General features: G+C 37.0%; 1 protein-coding gene across 2 annotated transcripts in view; it reads right to left on the bottom strand.

The window, feature by feature from the left end:
• Positions 1 to 26932, bottom strand: part of COL21A1 (collagen type XXI alpha 1 chain) — a gene marked incomplete at both ends in the record, with an annotated part of 126279 nt that overhangs the window by 21243 nt on the left and 78104 nt on the right. The window lies entirely within an intron of this gene.

The raw sequence follows: 26932 nt of genomic DNA, 5'->3' as shown, positions 1-26932 counted from the left end.
ATACATGGTTCTGCAGCTGTGTCAGTGCCGTGTTGCTTGGCCCCAAGAATCTCTAAAGTGGTCCTGCAATTGCCCAGATACTTCTCAGACCTGAGAAGCTGAATTTCGTGCTGTACAGAACTCTTTGTTACTTAAGTTTTCAACCCTATTCAAGTTTCTATGCTCTTACACAATCTATATTAGTAGGAATTAGTTACTCCTCTTTTTGCAGCCAATCCCACTGTCAGCAAGGCTATATTCTCACTCTGGGGAAAAATAAAATTATGCCCAAGCAGTGCCCTGGCCTCACTTCCCAGGAGATCTTGAGAGCACCCCCCCACCCAGGTCACTCCCTGAATTTGATTTAACACCTTTTATCTGAATAATTCTAATTCTGAGCATGGTCTGCATTAGGACATAGCCACAAATCTTATATTATTTCAACATATCCAATAATTAGAGTGCTTGGGGGGATCTCAGATTAGGAAAAAAATAGATTCCTTTTCCTACTGCCTGTGTTCATAAGTTAGTAAAACATGAATACATGTCATAGATATGAAAAAAAGTCATAATGTTTTCTAGGTCCAACTATACCAAGAACTACTAAATACTTACTTTATAAATACCAAGCAAAAAATACATAAAACTATATAATATTAAAAAAACAAAATGTAAAACTGATTTATAAAAGTAATTCTTGGCAAAACTAATATAATGCCATGAGCATGCATGGAATAAAAAAGTGTTGAGAGGGAGGTTCACCAGAAGAACTGAAATCACTCAGAGCTATATTAGTTAATAAAATTCTCCTAGACAATATTTTCCTGGGTTCCCAATACATTCATTGAAATTGACTAAACTTTGCCAATTTTACATGAGTAGAAATATTATTCAAAACCATTTGAAAGTTACCAGTTTGTTGATCCAAAAGTATTTAGCAACAATTACTTCATAGGGTAAATGTTTTTCCAAGCAAACTATTTTATATTTCATTTTCGGCCTGTGTGGTTTTGGGTTCAGGCAACTGTGAACATGTGTAAGTAAAGACAGAAGCAAGAATTTCATCTGGTGAGAATAAAGGGACATATTTCCTCCACTTCTGTGATTTCAGTTTGGGTTTGAGGAAGAGCAGAAAGTCAAATGGAAAATCCTGTGTAATGTTGTGGTGAAAGAATGCTGGCATGAAAAAATGTTCTAGAAGCTTCTCTGTAACCATTAAACCATTGTTGTATAACAAAAAAGCCATTAAAAGTAGAAATGCATAATTTAGAATAAAGGGTTTGGCCCCTATTTCCTAGAGACCACTTTATAATGAAGGAAATGTGTCTATGATGCATTACTTAGAAAAGACAGGATATCACTTTATACTTTTCCACATGCAATGGAATACTTTACTCCTGAAATTAGAGCATCTTGGATCAAATCTGCTGTTAAGTAATGCAATAATTTCAATGTGCTTAAAACAAATCTAATCAACTAATGGTATTTTTAAATCAAAAATTTTAACCTTCCTACAGAGTTGTAGAGATATTTAATATTATACAGTTGTCAAAATATTAGAAGCATATTATGTTTTCTTCTATTATATCAAGAAGTGATTTGTGGGCTTCCCTGGTGGTGCAGTGGTTGAGAGTCCGCCTGCCGATGCAGGGAACACGGGTTCGTGCCCTGGTCTGGGAGGATCCCACATGCCGTGGAGCGGCTAGGCCCGTGAGCCATGGCTGCTGAGCCTGCGTGTCCGGAGCCTGTGCTCCGCAATGGGAGAAGGTCACAACAGTGAGAGGCCCGCGTACCGGGAAAAAAAAAAAAAGAAGTGATTTGTTCGTTATTAAAGATGCAATGAATACAAAACCCATATGTTGAAAGTATCATTCTTATTAGCTACAAAGATTACAATCATTATTAATAAAGAGCATAGAAGAGGCAGTTAAAAGTTTAGATGCTGGAGTCAGCTAGCCAATTATCTCGTGCTGATTGACTCCAGGCCAGTTATTTAAATTGGAATCTCAGTGTTCCCATCTTATACATGAGCAAAAAATAATAGAACTTAGCTCTAGGGTTGTTACATTATATGAATTAGCTCTCACAAGCACTTAGCTCAGTGCTGGGACTAAAATGAACAAATTTTCATGACTTTTCACAGCTCCTCCCTGAACTTTGAAAGTCACAAAATAGATGAAGTCAATTCTTTTCCATGTCTCAAAATTTGTCCTCCTCCATTATGAGGATATCTTTCTTTTTTTTTTTTTTTTTTTTTTTACCATGTCTTTCCACCTTGCCTTTGTCTACCTCATTCCCCAAAGTTTACACTGTATTCAAGATGACTTTGGCAATCTAAGGCTTCTCACTGGGAGGCCCCAACAGGTTTTCATTGCCCCTCATTCATTATCCTTGCCTCTTCATGTTTGGCTGACTTTGATTATAGAAAAATACTACTATGGGGTTCCAGGATCAAGATGGAAAATTAGAAACATCCTGAGCTCACCTCCTCTCATGGACACACCAAAACCACAACTACATATGGAACAAGCATCTCTGAGAACAACCTGAGGACTAGCTGGACAGACCTTCTACAACTAAGAACAAAAAGAGAAGGCCACACATTGAGAGGCAGAGAAGCAGTCTAATTAGAACCCACATCCCCATTGTGAAGACCCACAAACAGGAGGGGTATCACAGCTGGACAGGTGGCCCCGGGGAGTGAGGGGTGTGAGCCCCATGTCAGGCTTCCCAGCCTGAGGCCCTGAGCTGGGAAGATGATCCCCATAATGTCTGGCTTTGAAAACCAGTGGGATTACACTCACTCCAAATCCCAGCACAGACACAGCAGCTTAAAAAGTATCTGGGTCATAGGAGAAGGAGATTCACTGACTAATTTTATGGCAGGTGCTGGGAGGACAGGGATCTGGTCGAACTTGCTCTGGGGACAGAAGCACTGACAGGCATCATTCTTTTTTACTCTCCTTCTACCTAGCTGGCCTGGGGGGGATGGGCACCACTTCTGTCATTCTCCATCAACCTAGCTAACACCATGCGTCCCAGCCCAGCATTCCCCAGAGGACCTGCCCAGGCTAGCTCCTTTAAAGCAGCTCCCACTCTATCATACCCAGCAGACTGTCCCAGCTCCCCTCCAAAACAGCTCCTACTCCAGGGGGCCAGCCCTGCACACCAGGTTGCCTGCAGCAATCACAGCCCAATCACAACAAGAGGGCACATGTGGCCCACATAGGGGATACTCTAGGAGCACCTGGCTCTGGTGAACAGAGGGGACTGCACCACTGGGACCCCATGGGACATCTTGTACATAAGACCACTCTTTCAAGACCAGGAGATGTAGCTGTTATACCTAATGCATAGAAACAGACATAGAGGTTTAGGCAAAATGAAGAGATGAAGGAATACCTTCCATGTGAAAGAAGAAGACATAACCTCAGAAAAAGAACTAAATGAAATGGAGATAAGCAATTTACCAGATAAAGTGTTCAAAGTAATAGTCTTAAAGCTGCTCATTGAACTCTGGAGAAGAATGGTTGAACTCAGTGACACCTTCAATAAAGAGACAGAAAATATAAAAAAGAACCAATCAGAACAGAAGAATACAATAACTGAAGTGAAAAATATACTAGAGGGAATCAACAGCAGATTAGAAGATGCAGAAGAATCAGTGATCTGGAAGACAAGGTAGTGGAAATCACCCAATAAGAAGAGCAAAAAAGTCACACACACACACACACACACACACACACACACACACACACACACACACACACAAATGAGGATAGTTGAAGGGATTTCCGGGACAACATCAAGCATACTAGCATTTTCATTATAGGGGTTCCAGAAGGAGAAGAGAGAGAGAAATGGATAGAGAATATATTCAAAAAAATAATGGATGAAAATTTCCCTAATCTGGCAAAGGAAAGAGACACCAAGTCCAGGAAGCACAGAGAGTCACAAATAAGATGAATCCAAAGACACATTATAATTAAGATATCAAAAATTAAAGAGAGCATCTTAAAAGCAGCAAGAGAAAAGCAAATAGTTACACACAAGGGGATCTCCATAATACTATCACCTTTTACAACAGAAACTTTACAGGTCAGAAAGTACTGGCACAATATATTCAAAGTACTGGAAGGAAAAAAACTTACTACTAAGAATACTCTACCCTGCCAGGTTATCGTTCAGAAATAAAGGCGAGGTAAAGAGTTTCCAGATAAGTGAAAGCTAACGGAGTTCATCACCACTAAATCAACCTTACAAGAAATGCTAAAGGGACTTCTTTAAATAGAAAAAAAAAGGTCATCACTAGAAACAAGAAAATTATGAAAGAAAAAAAATCTCACTGTTAAAGGCAAACATAGTAAATGTAGTAGATCAACCGACTATAAAGCTAGTATGAATTTTAAAGACAAAAGCAGTGAAATCATAATATCTAAAATAGTTAAGTGATACACAAAATAAAAAGATGTAAAATATGACATCAAAAACATAAAACATGGTTGGGGGAGTAAAAATGTAGTGCTTTTTTAATGTGCTCCAACTTAAGCAGCCATCAACTTAAAATAGACTGCTATATACATAGGTTGTTATATATGAACTTCATGGTAAATACAAACCAAAAACCTGTAAGAGATACACAGAAAATAAAGAGAAATGCAAACATAACACTAAAGAAAGCCATCAAATCAAAAGGGAAGAGACAAGAGAGGAAGAAACAGAGAGGAACTATAAAAGCAACCAGAAAACAATTAACCAGATGGCAATAAGTATACCTATCAATAATTACTTTAAATGTAAATGAACAAATGTTCCTATCTCTACAAAGTGGTTATAGAGGGAACATATCTTAACGTAAGAAAGGCCATATATGACAAACCCACAGCTAACATCATACTCAAAGTGAAAAGCTTAAAGCTTTTCCTGTAAGATGAGGAATAAGACAAGGATACCCAGTATCTCCACTTTTTTTCAATATAGTACTGGAAGTTCAATTAGATAAGAAAAAGAGAAAAAAGTATACAAATTGGAAGAGAAGTAAAACTGTCACTATTTGCAGATGACATACTATATATGGAAAACCCTAAATCTCCACTGAAAAACAATTAGAACTCATCAATGAATTCAGTAAAGTTGCAGGATACAAAATTTCTATACGGTTACCTTGAGGAACACTGGATTGAACTGCACAGGTACACTTATATGAAGATTTTTTTCAGTAGTAAATACTACATGATTTGCAGTTGGCCAAATCCAAGGATGTGGAACTCGGATATGGATACGAAGGAACTGAGTATATAGAGGGCCAACTAAAAGTTATATGCAGATTTTTGACTGAGAGGAGTGTTGGTGCTCCTAATTCCCTCATCATTTAAGGGTCAACTGTACAGAAATCTGTTGAATTTCTTTATACTAATAAAGAACTAGCAGAAACAGAAATTAAGAAAACAATCTCATTTACAATTGCATCAAAAAGAATAAAATACCTAGGAATAATTTTAACCAAGGAAGTGAAAGATCTGTACTCTGAAAACTGTAAGGCATTAGGGAAAGAAATTGAAGATGATACAAATAAGTGGAAAGATATACCATGCTCATGGTTGGAAGAATTAACATTGTTAAAATGTCCATACTATCCAAAGAAATCTACAGATTCAATGCAATCTCTAAGAAAATATCAAAAGGCCTCTCTCACAGAACTTGAACAAATAAACCTAAAATTTACATGGAACCACAAAAGACCCCGAATAGCTGAAGCAATCTTAAGAAAGAAGAACAAAGCTGGAGGTATCATGCTCCCTGATTTCAAACTGTACTGGAAAGCTGTGGTAATCATAACATTGTGGTACTGGCACAAAAGAGCCCAGAAAGAAACCTACACTTACATGGTCAATTAATTTACAACTAAGGAGTCAAGAATATAGTGGGGGAAAGAAAGCCTCTTCAATAATTGATATTGGGAAAACTGTACAGCTACATGAAAAATAATCAAAGTGGACCACTTTCTTACACCGTGAATTTGAAATGGATTAAAGACTTAAATGTAAGACCTGAAACCATAAACTCCTAGAAGAAAACAAAGGCAGTAAGCTCTTTGACACTGGTCCTGGCAATATTTTTTTGGACCTGTCTCCTCAAGTAAGGGCAACAAAAGCAAAAATAAACAAATGGGACTATATCAAACTGAAAAGCTTTTGCACAGAAGGAAACCATCAACAAAATGACAATGTCACCTACTGAATGGGAGAAGATATTTGCAAATTATATATGTGATAAGGGGTTAATATCCAAAATATACGAAGGACTCATACAACTCAACACCAAAAAAGTAAAATAATGCATTAAAAAAAATTGGAAGAGGACCTGAATAGACATTTTTCCAAGAAAGACCAACAGACACATAAAAACATGCTCAACATCTCTAAACATCAGGGAAATGCAAATCAAAATCATAATGAGATACCACTTCACACCTGTCAGAATGGCTATAACAAAAAGACAAAAAATAACAACTGTTTGTAAGGATGTGGAGAAAAGGGAACCCTTGTGCACTGTTGGTGGGAACGTAAATTGGTGCACCCACCATGGAGAAGAGTATGGAGGTTCCTCAAAAAATTAAAAATAGATTACGATATGATACAGCACTTCCACTTCTGGGTATTTATCCAAAGAAAACAAAAACACTAATTTAGAAAGATATATGCATCCCTATGTTCACAGCAGCATTATTTACAACAGCCAAGATGTGGAAGCAACCTAAGTGCCCATAAATAGATGAATGGATAAAGAAGTTGTGGTATGTGTACACAATGGAATATTACTCAGCTACAAGCAAAGAATGGAATCTTGCCATTTGCAACAATATGGATGGACCTGGAGAGTATTATGCTAAAGTGAAATAAGTCAGACAGAGAAAGACAAATATCATATGATTTCACTTATACAAGGAATCTTAAAACAAAACAAATGAACAAACTAAACAAAACATTAAAAGTCTCATAGATACAAAGAACAAAGTGGTGGTCAGCAGAGGGGAGAGGTGGGGTGCTGAGTAAAATAGGTGAAGGGGATTAAGGGTCCCAAACTTTGAGTTATAAAATAAATAAACCACAGGGATGTGGGGATGTATTGTACAGCACAGGGAATATAGTCAATAATGTTGTAATAACTTGGCATGGTGATGAATGGTTATTAGACTTATTGTGGTTATCAACTCATAATGTACATAAATGTCTAATAGTAATATAGTATAGTGATATTGTATACCTGAAACAAATGTAATATTCCATGTCAACTATACTACATTTTTTAAAAGGGAAAAAATACTATAATAACTTTTGCTTTTTAAACATCATAAGTATATTTCATTACTATTTTTTCAGAAAGAAATATGGCTAAAAGCTTCAAACATGTAAGTCCACAATGTTTTCCAATTTTTTAAAATTCCACACTAACTGACAGATCATCATGAATGATGTACAAAAGATTATTTTGTGGTAAGATAACTCTAAAGAGAAGTAATTCAAAATCATAGCTGCCAGACCAAAAAGAAACCAATATACAAGTTCTTGCACTAAACCCTTAATAAGGAAATTACCAGCTTTACTACTCCCTTTAATACTTTAATACAGTTTTACTACTCCCTTTCATCTTTAAGGAGAAAAAAGTAACCTAAGTAATAATGGGTGAATTTATTCTCCCCAGCCTACAGACCAGGACTCACATGGGGCTGGGACCAAATTACCCAAAGATAAATAATTTTAACAGAAAATGCTTTGGTAAATATTTTTGATCTACTTGAGTTTATAGACAACAGAAATGTCACCAGTTTGACATAGTAAGTTACAGAATGAGACCAGGGCTATCATAGGAAGGAAGACTACCTGGTAGCCCATGCAAAGTTGCTTCATGTTACTTGCATTTCTCTTTTTCACTTGAAGTCATCTCGACATTTTTTTTCTTTTTAAATTTTTATTGGAATGTAGTTCATTTACAATGCTGTGTTAATTTCACGTGTACAGCAAAGTGAAGATACACATATGTGTGTGTGTGTGTGTGTGTATATATATATATATATATATATATATATATATATATTCTTTTTCAGATTATTTTCCCATACACGTTATTACAGCATATTGAGTAGAGTTCCCTGTGCTATACAGTAGGTCCTTGTTAGTTATCTATTTTATTTATAGTAGTGTGTACATGTTAATCCCAATCTCCTATTTTTTTAAAGCCAAGAAGATATTCTAAACAATTTTGCTGTTGTAAAAATATCATTTTTCAACACAAGACAAAAAAGAAAAATGTTTAGCAAATTAAAATAACATATCTGAAAACCCAGAGGATGCGGGGAAGAGGACTGAGAGTGCCAGGGACAGAATCTGCACTGCCACATAGTGGGAAAGTCACATAACTGCTCTGAACCCCCAAATCTGGGAAAGTAACTTACCCCTTTACATCGGTCAACCGAGATCAAGCACGTAAAGTACTTTAGTGAGTTAAAGGAACATATGCATGTAGATGTATGTAAAACTGAAAAACAATTCCACTTGAAAAAAACCTCCAAAATCATACCAGAGTTGTTCTAAAGTGAGCTTTGACCCTCTGAAAACCTGAAAAGTGCAGACTATACTTTGGGGTCCATGGAATGTTACTGTATTACTCAAAACAAATCATGGTGAATTTCTCCTTAAGGAGAAAACTGAAAATGGATGTTTCAAAGACCTTTCTAGCTGACTCAGTGACTAAGTAGAAGTTGTACACCATTTTTCAGAGAAATCTGCAAATTGTTTTAAGTTTTTTGCAATTTCACATATGATAGAAGTCACCAAACAAAAATATTTTAAAACACCAAATCAAAGGTGAAGCTAGTTTGATGAAGAAAACAAACAGATGAATTTTTAACCTTAGTTAATTTATATGGTAAAAAGTAAATAACCAATTATTTGAAAATTGTAACTAATTTGCTATCTTCTATAACCTCATATTTTTGAAATATTTTGTCTATCTATACTGTTACATCTAAATCACTGTATTTTTCATTGTGTAACTCAGTCCATTGTGAATCTTTTTATGTTTATGTAATACATATCACCATTTTTCCTATTGAAAAATAATGAGATGATAGATTCACTAAAGGAAAAAAATTTAAGGAACTCTTATTACTTTTCTATTAACCCATGACAAGTTACCACAACACACATTTATTATCTTACAGTTCTGTAGGTCACAAGTCCAGCACGGAGCTAAATTCAAGGAGTTGGCAAGGCTGCACAACTTTCTGAAATCTCTAGGGAAGAATCTATTTCCTGTCCATTCAGGTTACTGGCAGAATTTAATTCCTTGCAGTTGAAGGGACCAAAGTCTCCGTTTTCTTGAAGGCTGGAAGCAGAGTGCCATTCCCAGCTTCTGGAGGCATCCACATTCCTTGGTTCATGGCCCCTTCCTCCATCTTCAACACCAGCAATGGCCGGTCAAGTCCTTCTCAAGTTGAATGTTTTCGACCAATTCCTCATTCAGCTTCTTCCACGTTTAATTAGTCATGAATAGTTTGGGCCCATAGGTAATCCAAGATAATATCCTCCTCTCAAAGTCATTAACCTTAATTATATCTGCAATGTTCATTTACCATAGAGGGTAACATATTCACATGCTCCAGGGTTCCAGGGATTATGATATGGATATTTTTTGGGGGGAGGGGGAGTCATTATTTTCCCTACCACAGAAATAATGTATCAATATCAGATTGATATCCTAGGACCAGATAGTTTCCATGTTATTTAAACTTACCCAGGGCATTAAAAAAGATGGAGCTCACTGAAATCCAAATTATGAGGCCATCTTAACCCTAATAACAAAACCAGTCAAGAATAATACCTAAAAAAGAAATCTACAAGCTAAACTAATTTGTTAATACAAATGCAAATAGATTTACTATAATGTGAGTAAATCAAATATAGCAGCACATGAACAAAAGTAAAGCATGATTAAATAGGGCTTGATTCAGGATGCAATGAGTGTTGAACATCAAGAAATATATCCAATTAATATGTTATGTTCATGCAAGTTACTATATTAATAATTTAGAGGAAGAACAATACACAATCTTCTCAAAAGATACTAAAAATGCATTTTGCAAAATTTATCATGCATTATTTAGTGAAAACTCTTACTAATCTAACATTAGAACTTTGTAAACCTGAATCTGAATCAATCAGAAACCAATTGTAAACATCATACTTGATGAAACACTAGACATTCCTGCTTAAAATCAGGAATAAAGCATAGGCTATATTTTGAAGTCATAAATTCGACTTACAGGAATACTTCCTTCCCCAAAATATTGCATAAACTATTTATGCAATAAAACCTTAACCCTAACCCTAAAAGAAGAAAAATTTGGGGGCTGACTGTGGCCTCAGGCAAGGAAAAAATATGTGACATCAATAGAAGTTGAATGAAATGCATCCATGCTTAAACAAAATGAGATGAGACTGATTTTATGTTCTCTTTTATAACCAGATAGGGTAGAATGTCCATAATATTGTGAAGTTAAAGTTTCAATGGACACAATTTTTTATTTTAAAAACGTGTGCTTTCTTGGGCTTCCCTGGTGGTGCAGTGGTTGAGAGTCCGCCTGCCGATGCTAGAGGACACGGTTCGTGCCCCGGTCCGGGAAGATCCCACATGCCGCGGAGCGGCTGGGCCCGTGAGCCATGGCCACTGAGCCTGCGTGTCCGGAGCCTGTGCTCCGCAATGGGAGAGGCCACAACAGTGAGAGGCCCGCGTACAGCAAAATAAATAAATAAATAAATAAAAATAAATTTAAAAACGTGTGCTTTGTTTATGTATTTTTTAAAAATATTTTCAAATTTACTTCTAATCTTCTTTCATTGCATATGCAAAGAAAAAGTTTAGAAAGAATTTCTTTGAATGAGTAACAGTTATTGTCTTTGGTTATGGGAATAGGATTTGGGTAAATGAAGGCAGATTTTCAAACTTCTTTATTTTTTGTCCATTTAATAGCAGTTAAATAAATAAGAATGTATAATAAATAATAAATAAAAAGAATAAATATAACTATAAAATATAATTAAAATGTACAATAAATAATAGTTAGCCTGTAAAATTTTTATCTTTCAAAAAATTCTCAGAAAAAATTCTAAGATCTTTTTTCTTCACACTTAAGTCATCCAAGAAACTATTGTTAAACATCAGTCTTTCAAGTTTTTTCATGGTTGTGGCTATCATTTGCTTAAAAGAAAAATAACAAAAAATCTAAAACAACAAGTAAGAAGCAAGCTGGAAGATCAATGCTGGAAGCCTCTTAACATGACTCACACTTGTGACCTCAGAGACTAGTAACACATTTGCTTAGTTTTCATGCCTCGGGAGGTTATTTCCATGGACAATTTTTCACACATTGCTAAGGATACACTGTTAGACAAAGGCATCAATATTTCTTAGGAAAGGACAACACTGTGTTTAAGAAGCAATTTCTTTCATTTAAAAAAAAAAAAAGGCTAGGAATGTGGCATTTGACAAGATTAGCCTTACCAGGGAGCATGTATCTATTTCCCTACAGTAAGAGTGGTTAACTTTCCCAAATAAAAGTGTTAATACATCAGATCTAAAGATTGTTATATCTTTAAATACTACATAACCTTTAAAGTAAATTTCCAGGAAAATTGATAGCCTAAAAATTCATGTAAAATTGAAGATATAATAAAACAAATTTAAATGACCGAATTCCTATCTTTATCTATCATCATATAAACAAATTTAGTCTTGTTCAATTGTATATAGATGCATCTTTATTGTACAAGACAGAATTGTGCTTTTGTCAAAAATTAATAAGGTACTTTAAACATACCAAGAGAACTGAATCTATTTGGAAATATAATTTCATAGTCTCTTTATGGCAATATTAAAGTTTATTTAGCCAGAGAAAGATATTAAAGCACATATGGCCTAAAATGATAATAAGATGTCATAATTCCATTTTCCTCTACCAATGTCACTAAAATTAAATTTAGTGACATTAATTAACCTACTCGAGTAGGTGACTTTTGTCTTTCTACTACCTTCATATTCCTCTTTTTTGATCATTCTGTAACATAACCTCTATTTCACTAGTTATTAAACTTTACATCAGACCCACACAGGGAAGCCATTAACAATGCAGTTTCCGAGAAGGAGCTTCAAGATGGCGGAAGAGTAAGACGCAGAGATCACCTTCCCCTCCACAAATACATCAGAAATACATCTACACGTGGAACTGCTCCTATAGAACACCTACTGAACGCTGGCAGAAGACCCCAGACCTCCCAAAAGACAAGAAACTCCCCACATACCTGGGTAGGGCAAAAAGAAAAAGAAAAAACAGAGACAAAAGAATAGGGACGGGACTCACACCGGTGGGAGGGAGCTGTGAAGGAGGAAAGGCTTCCACACACTAGGAAGCCCCTTCATGGGCGGAGACTGCGGGTGGCGGAGGGGGGAAGCTTCGGAGCCACGGAGGAGAGTGCAGCCACAGGGCTGCGGAGGGCGAAGCTGAGAGATTCCCACACAGAGGATCGGTGCCGACAGGCACTCACCAGCACGAGAGGCTTGTCTGCTCAGCCACCGGGATGGGCGGGGCTGGGAGCTGAGGCTCGGGCTTCAGTCGGATGCAGGGAGAGGACTGGCGGCGTGAACACAGCCTGAAGGGATTAGTGCACCACGGCTAGACAGGAGGGAGTCCAGGAAAAAGTCTGGACCTGCCAAAGAGGCAAGAGATTTTTTCTTGCCTCTTGGTTTCCTGGTGTGCGAGGAGAGGGGTTTCAGAGTGCCGCTTAACGGAGCTCCAGAGACGGGTGCCAGCTGCGGCTATCAGCTCGGATCCCAGAGATGGGCATGGGATGCTATGGCTGCTGCTGCTGCAGGCACCAAGAAGCCTGTGTGCAAGCACAGCTCATTATCCACACCTGCCCTCATGGGAGGCTGTGCAGCCCGCCACTGCCAGGGTCCAGTGATCCAGGGACAACTTCCCCGGGAGAATGCGCGGTGCGCCTCAGGCTGGTGCAATGTCATGCTGGCCTCTGCCACTGCAGGCTTACCCCTCCATTCCCCCATCCGGAGTGAGGCGGAGCCACTGAATCAGCTGCTCCTTTAACCCAGTCCTGTCTGAGCTGAGAACAGACGCCCGCAGGCGACCTACACGCAGAGGCGGGTCCAAATCCAAAGCTGAACCCCGGGAGCTGTGCAAACAAAGAAGAGAAAGGGAAATCTCTCCCAGCAGCCTCAGGAGCAGAGGATTAAATCTCCACAATCAACTTGATGTACCCTGCATCTGTGGAATACCTGAATAGAAAATGAATCATCCCAAATTGAGGAGGTGGACTTTGGGAGCAAATATATATATATATATATATATATATATATATATATATATATATATATATATATATATATATATATATATATATATATTTTCCCCCCCTTTTCTCTTTTTGTGAGTGTGTATGTGTATGCTTCTGTGTGTGATTTTGTCTTTATAGCTTTGCTTTTAACATTTGTCCTAGGGTTCTGTCTGTGTTTTTTTTTTTAATTACTTTTTAAAATTTTTTTCTTAATAATTATTTTTATTTTAATAATTTTATTTTATGTTATTTTACTTTATTTATTTTATTTATCATTTTCTTTCTTTCTTTCTTTCTTTTTCCTCCCTTTAATCTGAACCATGTGGATGAAAGGATCTTGGTGCTCCAGCCAGGCATCAGGGCTGTGCCTCTGAGGTGGGAGAGCCAAGTTCGTACACTGGTCCACAAGAGACCTCCCAGCTCCATGTAATATCAAACGTCAAAAATCTCCCAGAGATCTCCATCTCAACACCAAGACCCAGCTTCACTCAAGGACCAGCAAGCTACAGTGCTAGACACCCTATGCCAAACAACTAGCAAGATAGGAACACAACCCCATCCATTAGCAGAGAGGCTGCCTAAAATCATAAAAAGGCCAGAGACACCCCAAAACACACCACCAGATGTGGACCTTCCCACCAGAAAGACAAGTTCCAGCCTCATCCACCAGAAGACAGGCACTAGCCCCCTCCACCAGGAAGCTTACACAACCCACTGAACAAACCTTAGCCACTGGGGACAGACACCAAAAACAATGGGAAATACGAGCCAGCAGCCTGAGAAAATGAGACCCCAAACACAGAAAGTTAAGCAAAATGAGAAGACAGAGAAACACACAGCAGATGAAAGAGCAAGGCAAAAACCCACCAGACCTAACAAATGAAGAGGAAATAGGCAGTCTACCTGAAAAAGAATTCAGAATAATGATAGTAAAGAGGATCCAAAATCTTGGAAATAAAATAAATACAAGAAAAGTTTAACAAGGACATAGAAGAACTAAAGAGCAAACAGTGATGAAAAACACAATAAATAAAATTTAAAATTCTCTAGAAGGGATCAATAGCAGAATAACTGAGGCAGAAGAACGAATAAGTGACCTGAAAGATAAAATAGTGGAAATAACTACTGCAGAGCAGAATAAAGGAAAAAAGAATGAAAAGAACTGAGGACAGACTCAGAGACGTCTGGGACAACATTAAACGCACCAACATTTGAATTACGTGGGTCCCAGAAGAAGAAGAGAAAAAGAAAGGGACTGAGAAAATATTTGAAGAGATTATAGTTGAAAATTTCCCTAATATGGGAAAGGAAATAGTCAAGTCCAGGAAGCACAAAGAGTCCCATACAGGATAAATCCAAGGAAAAACATGCCAAGACATATATTAATCAACCTATCAAAAATTAAATACAAAGAAAAAAATATTAAAAGCAGCAAGGGAAAAACAACAAATAACACACAAGGGAATCTCCATAAGGTTAAGAGCTGATATTCCAGCAGAAATTCTGCAAGCTAGAAGGCAGTGGCAGGACATATTTAAAGTGACAAAGGAGAAAAACCTACAACCAAGATTACTCTAACCAGCAAGGATCTCATTCAGATTTCATGGAGAAATTAAAATCTTTACAGACAAGCAAAAGCTAAGAGAATTCAGCAACACCAAACCAGCTTTACAACAAATTCTAAAAGAACGTCTCTAGGCAGGAAACACAAGAGAAGGAAAAGACCTACAATAACAAACCCAAAACAATTGAGAAAATGGTAATAGGAACATACATCTCACTAATTACCTTAAATGTAAATGGATTAAATGCTCCAACCAAAAGACATCAAGTGGCTGAATGGATACAAAAACAAGACCCATATATATGCTGCCTACAAGAGACCCACTTCAGACCTAGGGACACATACAGACTGAAAGTGAGGGGATTGAAAAAGATATTCCATGCAAATGGAAACCAAAAGAAAGCTGGAGTAGCAATTCTCATATCAAACAAAATAGACTTTAAAATAAAGACTATTACAAGACACAAAGAAGGACACTACAAAATGATCAAGGGATCAATACAAGAAGAAGATATAACAATTGTAAATATTTATGCACCCAACATAGGAACACCACAATACATAAGGCAAATACTAACAGCCATAAAAGGGGAATTCGACAGTAACGCGATCATAGTAGGGGACTTTAACACCCCACTTTCACCAATGGACACGTCATCCAAAATGAAAATAAATAAGGAAACACAAGCTTTAAATGATACATTAAGCAAGATGAACTTAATTGATATTTATAGGACATTCCATCCAAAAACAACAGAATACACATTCTTCTCAAGTGCACATGGAACATTCTCCAGGATAGATCATATCTTGGGTCACAAATCAAGCCTTGGTATATCTAAGAAAACTGAAATCATATCAAGTATCTTTTCTGACCACAACGCTATGACACTAGATATCAATTACAGGAAAAAATCTGCAAAAAATACAAACACAAGGAGGCTAAACAATACACTACTTAATAACCAAGAGATCACTGAAGAAATCAAAGAGGAATTCAAAAAATACCTAGAAACAGGGTTTCCCTGGTGGCACAGTGGTTGAGAATCTGCCTGCTAATGTAGGGGACATGGGTTCGAGCCTTTGTCTGGGAGGATCCCACATGCCACGGAGCAGCTGGGCCCGTGAGCCACAACTACTAAGCCTGCATGTCTAGAGCCTGTGCTCTGCAACAAGAGAAGCCGCGATAGTGAGAGGCCCGTGCACCGTGATGAAGAATGGCCCCTGCTTGCCACAACTAGAGAAAGCACTCACACAGAAACGAAGACCCAAACAGCAAAAATAAATTAATTACTTAACAAACTCCTACCCCCAACATCTTCTTAAAAAAAAAAAAAACCTACGAACAAATGACAATGAACACATGACAACCCTAAACCTATAGGATGCAGCAAAAGCAGTTCTAAGAAAGAAGTTTATAGCAATACAGTCCTACCTTAAGAAACAAGAAACATCTCAAATAAACAACCAAACCTTACACCTAAAGCAATTACAGAAAGAACAAAAAAACCCCAAAGTTAGCAGAAGGAAAGAAATCATAAAGATCAGATCAGAAATAAATGAAAAAGAAATGAAGGAAATGATAGCAAAGATCAATAAAACTAAAATCTGGTTCTTTCAGAAGATAAACAAAATTGATAAACCATTAGTCAGACTCATCAAGAGAAAAAGGGAGAAGACTCAAAGCAATAGAATTAGAAATGAAAAAGGAGAAGTAACAACTGACACTGCAGAAATACAAAAGATCATGAGAGATTACTACAAGCAACTCTATGCCAATAAAATGGACAACCTGGAAGAAATGGACAAATTCTTATAAATGCACAACCTTCCGAGGCTGAACCACGAAGAAATAGAAAATATGAACAGTCCAATCAGAAGCACTGAAATTGAAACTGTGATTAAAAATCTTCCAACAAACAAAAGCCCAGGACCAGATGGATTCACAGGTGAATTCTATGAAACATTTAGAGAAGAGCTAAGACCTATCCTTCTCAAAATCTTCCAAAATATAGCAGAGGGAGGAACACTCCCAAACTCATTCTATGAGACCACCATCACCCTGATACTAAAACCAGACAAAGATGTCACAAAGAAAGAAAACTACAGGCCAATACCACTCATGAACATACATGCAAAAATCCTCAACAAAATACTAGCAAACAGAATCCAATAGCACATTAAAAGGATCATACACCATGACCAAGTGGGTGTATATTATCCCAGGAATGCAAGGATTATTCAGTATACACAAATCAATCACTGTGATACACCATCTTAACAAATTGAAGGAGAAAATCCATATGATCATCTCAATAGATGCAGAGAAAGCTTTCGACAAAATTCAACACCCATTTATGATAAAAACTCTCCAGAAAGTAGGCATAGAGGGAACTTTCCTCAACATAATAAAGGCCATATATGACATACCCACAGCCAACATCATCCTCAATGGTGAAAAAGTGAAACCATTTCCACTAAGAATAGGAACAAGAAAACGTTACCCACTCTCACCACTCTTATTCAACATAGTTTTGGAAGTTTCAGCCACAACAATCAGAAAAGAAAAGGACATAAAAGGAATCCAAATCAGAAAAGAAGAAGTAAAGCTCTCACTGTTTGCAGATGACATGATACTATACATAGAGAATCCTAAAGATGCTACCAGAAAACTACTAGAGCTAATCAGTGAATTTGATAAAGTAGTAGGATAAAAAATGAATGCACAGAAATCTCTAGCATTCCTATACACTAATGATGAAAAATCTGAAAGTGAAATTAAGGAAACACTCCCATTTACCATTGCAACAAAAAGAATAAAATATCTAGGAATAGAGCTACCTAAGGAGACAAAAGACCTGTATGCAGAAAATTATAAGACACTAATGAAAGAAATTAATGATGATACAAATAGATGAAGAGAGATACCATGTTCTTGGATTGGAAGAATCAACATTGTGAAAATGACTCTACTGCCCAAAGCAATCTACAGATTCAATGCAATCTCTATCAAACTACCTCTAGCATTTTTCAGAGAACTAGAACAAAAAATTTCACAATTTGTATGGAAACACAAAAGACCCCAAAAAGCCAAAGCAATCTTGAGAAAGAAAAACGGAGCTGGAGGAATCAGGCTCCTGGACTTCAGACTATACTACAAAGCTACAGTAATCAAGACAGTATGGTACTGGCACTAAAACAGAAATATAGATCAATGGAACAGGATAGAATGCCCAGAGATAAACCCACGCACATATGGTCACCTTATCTTTGATAAAGGAGGCAAGAATATACACTGGAGAAAAGACAGCCTCTTCAATAAGTGATGGTGGGATAACTGGACAGCTACACGTAAAAGAATGAAATTATAACACTCCATAACACCATACACAAAAATAAACTCAAAATGGATTAAAGACCTAAATGTAAGGCCAGACACTATCAAACTCTTAGAGGAAAACATAGGCAGAACACTCTATGATATAAATCACAGCAAGATCCTTTTTGACCCACCTCCTAAAGGAATGGAAATAAAAACAAAAATAAACAAATGGGACCTAATGAAACTTCAAAGCTTTTGCACAGCAAAGGAAACCATAAACAAGATGAAAAGACAACCCTCAGAATGGGAGAAAATATTTGCAAATGAAGCAACTGACAAAGGATTAATCTCCAAAATTTATAAGCAGCTCACGCAGCTCAATAGCAACAAAACAAACAACCCAATCCAAAAATGGGCAGAAGACCTAAATAGACATTTCTCCAAAGAAGATATACAGATTGCCAACAAACACATGAAAGAATGCCCTACATCATTAATCATTAGAGAAATACAAATCAAAACTACAATGAGATATCATCTCACACCGGTCGGAATGGCCATCAACAAAAAGTCTACAAACAATAAATGCTGAAGAGGGTGTGGAGAAAAGGGAACACTCTTGCACTGCTGGTGAAAATGTGAATTGATACAGCCATGATGGAGAACAGTATGGAGGTTCCTTAAAAAAACTAAAAATAGAACTACCATATGACCTAGCAATCCCACTACTGGGCATATACCCTGAGAATACCATAATTCCAAAAGAGTCACGTACTAAAATGTTCATGGCAGTTCTATTTACAATAGCCCAGAGATGGAAACAACCTAAGTGTCCATCATCAGATGAATGGGTAAAGAAGATGTGGCACATATATACAATGGAATATTACTCAGCCATAAAAAAAAACGAAATTGAGCTATTTGTAATGAGGTGGATAGACCTAGATTCTGTCATACAGAGTGAAGTAAGTCAGAAAGAGAAAGACAAATACCGTATGCTAACACATATATATGGAATTTAAGAAAAAAGTATATATATCATGAAGAACCTAAGGGTAAAACAGGAATAAAGACACAAACCTACTTGAGAATGGACTTGAGGATATGGGAAGGGGGAAGGGTAAGCTGTGACAAAGCGAGAGAGAGGCATGGACATATATACACTACCAAACATAAGGTAGATAGCTAGTTGGAATCAGCCGCATAGCACAGGGAGATCATATCGGTGCTTTGTGACTGCCTGGAGGGGTGGGATAGGAAGGGTGAGAGGGAGGGAGATGCAAGAGGGAAGGGATATGGGAACAGATGTATATGTATAACTGATTCACTTTGTTATAAAGCAGAAACTAACACACCATTGTGAAGCAATTATACTCCAATAAAGTTGTAAAAAAAAAAAAAGAGTCATGTACCAAAATGTTCATTGCAGCTCTATTTACAATAGCCAGGACATGGAAGCCACCTGTGTCCATCAACAGATGAATGGATAAAGAAGATGTGGCACATATATACAATGGAATATTACTCAACCATAAAAAGAAACGAAATTGAGTTTTTTGTAGTGAGGTGGATGGACCTATAATCTGTCATAAAGAGTGAAGTAAGTCAGAAAGAGAAAAATAAATACCATATGCTAACACATATATATGGAATCTAAGGGGGAAAAAATGGTCATGAAGAACCCAGGAGCAAGACGGGAATAAAGACATAGACCTACTAGAGAATGGACTTGAGGATATGGGGAGGGGGAAGGGTAAGCTGTGATAAAGTGAGAGAGTGGTGTGGACATATATACACTACCAAACGTAAAGTAGATAGCAAGTGGGAAGCAGCCGCATAGCACAGGGAGATCAGCTCGGTGCTTTGTGACCACCTAGAGGGGTGGGATAGGGAGGGTGGGAGGGAGGGAGATGCAAGAGGGAAGAGATATGGGAACATATGTATATCTATAACTGATTCACTTTGTTATAAAGCAGAAACTAACACACCATTGTAAAGCAATTATAGTGCAATAAAGATGTTAAAAAAAAAACCCAAAAAACAATGCAGTTTCCTGTGATTCAGTCCCTGATTCTGACTCATTAGGATGGGGTTCGGCCCAGGAAACTGAATTTTAATAACCATCTCTGGTGATTCTGGCTAAAGTTCTCTGGATCACAGTGCTATTTTTTTTAAGACTCTCTTGAAAATTATTTGCCTTGAGGGTTAAGCTAGGATAGTTATCAAGGGGTTTCTTGTTTGATTTATAATTTTCTACCAATTGAATTTTCATATAATTTACATATGCCTCTGGTTAAAAACTACTACAGTTCATTTTCCTACCAGTCTTTAAACCTTCATCAAAAATCTTAATAGTCTGCCTTTCATGATTAACTTCACTTGTCTTTTTTTTTTTTTTTTTTTTTTTTTTTTGCGGTACGTGGGCCTCTCACTCTTGTGGCCTCTCCCCTTACCCGTTGTGGAGCACAGGCTCCAGACGCGCAGGCTCAGTGGCCATGGCTCACGGGCCTAGCCGCTCCGCAGCATGTGGGATCTTCGCGGACCAGAACACGAACCCATGTCCCCTGCATCGGCATGCGGACTCAACCACTGCGCCACCAGGGAAGCCCTTAACTTCACTTGTCTTTAATGGCTTTCAAGAGTCTTAATCCACTGTAGGATTTTGATATACACCTCTGTACAGTACGTTTCTTGAGTGAATTTTCTACTTCCCTAACTGGAGAATAAATGTCCCATCCAAAACCACCTGGTACAATGTTGTACATTCTGTGATTGTTCAGCAAATATTAGCACCTGACTACACATCTCAATAAGAATCTGCAACAATTTTAAAGCTCTCTACTGGCGGTTTCAATCCATTTTTGAGATACATTGTTCAGAAGTTCTTCACATTTCACCTAAATCCACCAAGTAAGTGCCTTCTTTTTATGTAGACAGCAGAAAGGAATAAAATTATATCACAACAAAGAAATTATTTGTAGTTCTTAGAACAAATAAATCATCATTCAACTCCTTTCCCCTGGTTTAATTTTAATTTTAGTTCATCAAATTACTCTTTATACTTCATTTGCAAGGAAATGAAAAAGTCTAGTGCCTATGTTCTAATTAGTTACTAAAAGAAATTTATATTCTAATATCTTGTGTTGATAATTTCCGTTGGATTAAATTCATTGTGAACCATTAGAGTACTACAGCACTTGTGGAATGTATTCATAAATACTAGTCTACTCATGATTAATATAATCTTTTGTTAAAACATAGCATGTTTTTTTTTCTACAACCCCCAAAGTGTGTATCTTTGCCAAAAGCATTTCAAAGCCATAATCTTTGAAAGAAACAAAATTAAAACCGAGTAGCACACCTAACTATGACTTAACTATTTCTACTTCAAACAATGGAACACTTCAGTTCAGTATTCAACGTTACAAAATTCACTTTATAGATATCTAAGTATCTAGAACTATTGGCAATCAGTTACCTAATCATTAGATGCTTCCCTGATTCTCAGAAATAAAAATGTATTTTCATATAAGCAAAAATTTTCAAGTGCTATTTCCCAGAAATTCCCCATCTGTGTTTTTACATCACTTAAACAAACCTAGAACATCAGTGATTTTCTGGTGTCAACTTTCAAAGGCATCAAACATTTGTGTAGTGCTCAGTGTGGTACACACTGAAGCATTTTGAAAATGTTTTTTAAACATAAAAACCAAGAAAGAGATCTCTAGAATGAAACAATCTAGTTACCAAAGGGTACAGTAATCAAATCATATAAAAAAACATAATTTCCACACTCATGAAAGTAGATTGAGTGCAAAACTTTCTCATTTCATCTGCTAACATAGCCATCTATATGGATCATGAACCGAGTATTAAAATAAATTATGCCTTGTCTTGAACAACACTGTTTTATTAATTCTGTATTTTCATGTTTTGAAAATGGAGAACGTATTTGCACTAATTCAAGAATATTGTATAAGGACCTTATACCAAAGGTTTTTAATGAAAGTGTGCAAAACCACCCCTGGCCCCCATATGACTACAGAACATAATTTTAAAGTCAAAGTCCTAAAAGCTTGAAACCTAGACTCAATATCTTGTAGCAATTTTCCTCTCACCCACTCTCTTCAAAACAGAGATGGGCATCATCAATCCCCACACCAATGGGAACACAGAGGCCCTGGAAACAGCAATGACATGCTATTGACTTGGAGGATATGTCACCCATTCTGAGAATTAATCATGCATTATTTCATACGTTCAATTGATTTAATTCCTCTTGTCATTTCAAGGTTCAGTAAAGCCTCTTTCAAATTACAAAGAAATGAATAAAGAAGATTCATATAAGTATTCTTTTAATGCTTATTAATGGTCTTACAATGATCACATTTAAAAAGATTTCTTCAGAACAACAGTAAAAAAATGATCAGTACCATAGGCACAAAGCTTCTAAATTTAAAATCCATGATGTTGCTTTTTAAAGTCATTTGATGGTGGTCTGGTTTTACTATATCAATAAAATCATTCATGGTAGAAAAGAAACAGATCCATAAGTAAACCTAGTGGGACTTGATTAATTTGTACAGATAATGGGCCAACAGTTGCTTAGTAAGGTTAAAGAAAAAGATATAATATTTTTGCAGTCATGACAATGCCAAATGCCATGCTTTGGGAGACCAAAAAGTTGTAGATATTGCTTACAAATGTAGTCACTCCTGTAGATAAACTGGACATTTACATTATTTAACTCAAAATGCATTCTAAGAGTTATTCTCAATCAGGTTTTAAAACATAACCCTGGAACTAGAATTATTACAATAATAAATACAATTGAATTTTCCAAATTTTCTTAGTTGTTAAATGTGGGCTGCCTTCACACTAAGTGCCATATGAAATTCCTAATGGCAGATATCAGGTTAAGGTTCTTTCACTCAACACATACGGAGGATGTGCCCCTCCTGGTTCATGAAAGAGGAGTGGGAAAAAAAAATCTTACAAACATGTACCGACTTTAAAAAGCTTGCCATACAATTGCAAATCAAATAAGAACAGCATCTCAACTAGTGGGGCTTTTTCCTCCTACCTTTCTCCTAAATCGAAATAAAAAAATACAGTGAAGTGGGTAAATAAAGACACCTCCACAAAGCTAGTATAACAAAGTAGATTATTCCACGTGGGAAACGACCACAGCAAGTCAACATTAACTTCCCCCGAGGATTTTATGCCTTTGACCTCTATGCATAACATGGCATATCACATAATCGCACCATAGAAAAGGTGATTAAACAAAAGATCTACTTGTCTTAAGGCATCCTTAACTAAGAAAGATGTGCTCACCTCTGTAGGTCCAGGAAATGTGGCATCCTTTCTCTCTTCATGGGGCTCCAGGGATCTCAGCTCCAAGAGTAGAACCCAAGTCCTGCCTACAAGTCTTCACCATGAGTCATCATGCCCTGTGCACAGTGGGCAGGCTGGTGATCAGAAAACTAGGGATCTGATGGATCAGATGCCTGAGAAGAAATGCTACACTAAACACAGGACGTCATCAGGCTGGGACCAGCATAGAACAGCTATGATGAACATCAGGGGAAATGATGACAGTTCAGGTAACTTGGTCAACAACAACTGGCCAAAGCCAAGTAGCTGTTCAATGTAATAATTTGGTCGATAAGCTGATTTGATCAAAAATGAATGTGTGCAGTTATTGTTTTTCAACTATGAGTAAATTTGGTGTGCTGCTGCTCCTGTACTGCCCTGTCTCCCCATCCACCTAACTGCACAAGGTAAAATCAGAATGATTTTGCAAGTTAGGAAGACACATTTCCAACAACTGAGCATTCCTTGAAGCAATCTGATGGTTCTCCATTCCTTGGCACAAAAATGGAAACGCAGTCTGACAAGCTTAATATGTTTGAAAAACAAAGAAACACTGCACAACACGCAAAAGCCATGCCTTAATTTTTAAATAATGTATTACAAAAACAATAACATGCTCACAGGAGAAAATAAAGCACAGACAAGCAAAAACTGGAACATAACAGACATCAAAAAGCAACATGGCTGGAAATAAGCAAAGTAACCAAAACATGACTAAACCACATGTTTGCCATGTAGATCCTTCCTTATGCATACATATTCATAGAGTATTATATTTTTACATGACGGTTTACATACATAACACATTACGTATCAGACATTTAAGTTGTTCCAATTGTGCAATATGATGAATAATAGTACAGAGAAGACATATGGGCTAAAAGTTACTAAATAGAATAATGCAAAGATGTAGAAAAATATGAAGTGGACAAAAGAAGTTTTGCAAAACATGTGACAGTTTAACAAACTGATGAATCAGAAAATATTAGTGATTGAGTAGTCTCATTTTTAACCAAATTGTCATTTAAACCTGCTTATCTACTTGCTTTAAGCCCAAATATTTTTGATCAACACATGTGCTACAAAGAGTTTGATATGTATCAGTAGGACTCACAGGCTTTTTACATAGATTCATTACATAAATGATTGTTAAAGATTAGACTAGATGAGAAGCCCAGTGTACTCGTCTACCATGGCTGCTGTAAAAAGTTTCCAGAAACTTGCTAGCTTAAAACAACAGAATGTTATTCTCTCACAGTTCTGGAGGATGGAAATCTGTACTCCCCCAGAGGCTCTAGGGGAGAATCCATCCCTTACCTTTTCTGCCTTCTGCCAGCATTCCTTGACTTGCAGCCACATCACTCCAATTTCACTGCCTCCTCTGAGAAATCTCAGTTCTACTCTTAAGGACTTTCAACTGATTAGATAATCCTCCCTTCAGACAAGCCAGGATAATCTCCTCAAGACCCTTAATTTAATCACACCTGCAAATACCCTTTGTTCAAATATGATAACATTTATCAGTTTTAGTTATTAGGATCTGATATCCTGGTGGGGGGAACACTTTTCAACTTATTACACCTAGTATTCACAGAAATTCTTCTAAAACTGTTTTGAATCTGACCCACTATTTCTTATTGGAACTATATTAGTCCCCATGTTTCCATGTCTGCTCTAAAGATGCAAAGTATAGGCCTCTTATTTGAATGCCTTTCCTATTGTCTGATGTGAAAATATCATAGGATCACCTCCCCAGATGAAATTAATTCTTCTTGCTCTATTTCTTGTTTATTGCTTGGTCTTCCTGTGCCTCGATCCACACAGCAAGACTTTGAGAGTCATCCTTTTTCATGTTACCCACATCCAGTCAATCCCCGAGCTCTGCTGATGCTTTGTTAGTTCATTTCAGATCAGTCCCACTCTCCCTCTCCCAATTCTGAATATTCTTGCCTTAGCTGGAGGTGGAGGTGGCAGGGCTCAGCTGGCCTGCTGCTGGGCTCTGCCCTCTACCTCTGCCCCCCTTTACCCATTCTCTTTTCTGCTGTCAAGTGACCTCTCTAAAACTTTCTAAATCTGAACACCTTGCTTCCCTACTTAGAACCTTTGAATGCCTCCGATTACTCTCAGATTTAAGTCCAAATAGCACAGACATACAAGGCCTTTCTTGATTTGGCCTCTCCCTACCCCTGCAACCTCATCTAGTATTTCTATCCCATCCCCTCCATCTATCCTAAGCAATTTGACATAATTTCAGTTTTCCCAAAGTATCACGATTTCTTTCATTTCTATATTTTGGAATATGTTACAGGTTTCTGCCTTAGGGGACAAACAAGAAGACAACTCCTATTTATACTCCACAATTTGGCTAAGAGAACATCTTGTTTAAGAATGTATCCTTATACTTTTTAAATAGGTAAATTTTATACAGTAGTATGTGAATCATATCTCAATAAATGGTTATTAAACAAGAAGAATGCATCCTTTTCAATGATGTACCAAAACTCATTTAGCATCATATACATCTCCTACAACTTTGCAAGCCTCCCGCACCTCCCTCTATAACATTTATATGATGTTTGCATCTATTGGCTCATCTGACTCCGGAGGGCAGGACCCTGACAAATTCATCTTCATTTTCTCCTCAATTAATATAATGTCTGGCACAAAGCAGACAGTAAATGCTTGTTGAATGAATGACTAAAGGATTATAATCCTTAAACACAGTGATACACAGTTGAAACAAATTCTAATAAATCTAGCAAGTGTTAGAACTGAGTTTATCTCCTGGATTGAAGTCAACTGGGTATCATTTGTCACTTAGAATGTAAATTACCCTAAGGACTAAATTACTCTTAGGATTGACCAACACCAGCCTTTAAATTCCAAGGCACAGTCATGTACATGTAATTGTACTTTAAAGCAATGTAATCATTTCCCAATGAAATACATCCTTTGTCCTCAATTTGAATTCTAAGAGTTAGTGTTCATATTTATCAATCTGCATGCAGGAATGAATCACCATCTGGCTACTATAAGCTGTGTTTAATTAGCTTTAAAGCATTTTTCTAAGAGTGTCCGTCCTTCCAACTTAAGCACCACTAATTTTCTTGGTTGCCACATTATAGAACAAATAAAGTAAACATATCCTTTTTAGTGGGGCCAAAACATTCATTACAAATACTTAACACCAGCATCCACACACAACCCACGAGTCTTCATTTCTTTGCATCACCAAATATATAAACTTTCTTTTTTTTCCTGTTTTCAAAGCTTTTTCACAAATGG

This window comes from Hyperoodon ampullatus (genome assembly GCF_949752795.1).
Source record: "Hyperoodon ampullatus genome assembly, chromosome: 10".
Lineage (NCBI taxonomy): Eukaryota > Metazoa > Chordata > Mammalia > Artiodactyla > Ziphiidae > Hyperoodon > Hyperoodon ampullatus.
The sequence above is the reverse complement of the archived record's forward strand: the minus strand, read 5'-3'. Positions and strand labels throughout refer to the sequence as shown.